The sequence below is a fragment of the Myotis brandtii genome, unplaced genomic scaffold (genome assembly GCF_000412655.1).
Source record: "Myotis brandtii unplaced genomic scaffold, ASM41265v1 scaffold79, whole genome shotgun sequence".
Taxonomy (NCBI): domain Eukaryota; kingdom Metazoa; phylum Chordata; class Mammalia; order Chiroptera; family Vespertilionidae; genus Myotis; species Myotis brandtii.
Window position 1 is genome coordinate 274110 of NW_005371173.1, and position 864 is coordinate 274973.

Below are 864 nucleotides of genomic sequence, written 5' to 3' on the forward strand. Positions count from 1 at the left end.
GTTAAAACACATAGCGCCAAGAAGGGGAGCAAACATATTAAGAACAGTATACCATATATGCCAGGTCCCTTGAAACAGCAAGGATGGACCGGCTCCCGGCAATAAAATATAATACAAAAAAGTTTACAAAACACCTTTGCAATCATGACCTCAAGCTTATGAATATAACAGTACTATAAACTGTATTGTTTGGCTTTTAATGTTTAGATTTACAATCCACTTCAAGTTTTGTACATGGGGTGAGGTAAGATCAAGGTTAAGTGCTTTCCATATGAATATTTAGTTATCTCAGCATTACTTATTAAAAAGACTTTCCCTTCTTATACTGTTCCACCGTGGTTTCTTTTTCACTGTTACAGATTTGATGTGAAAATTAATCTAGAAATGTATAAGTTAAGAAATGTCAAAGTCCTACATTCTCATTCCTTCTACTCTTATCCCTAGTTCCTAGGGGTAATAACTAATATAAACAGGGATGGAGCCATTGGTAGCATATTCCCAATGCATACGATTATATAGAAATATACAACAGCTCCTCGAATTACATCGTTTTGTTCAACATCCTTTCATTATAATTCTTGTTTATGTCCATTAGCCTATGGTAAAATTGGTTTTCTTATACGTTGTTTCACTTAAGGTCACAGAACCTATTACCATTAAGTGAGGATGTACTGTATGTAGAATTTGTTCTTACAAAAACTGTATCAAACTCTTTTTATTGAAAATGGCTCATTTCACATAAAGTATTTGGCTATATATATATATATATATCTAAGTGACCGGATGACCGGCCGGTAGTTATGACGCACACTGACCACCAAGGGGTAGACGCTCAACACAGGAGCTGCCCCCTGGTGGTCAGTG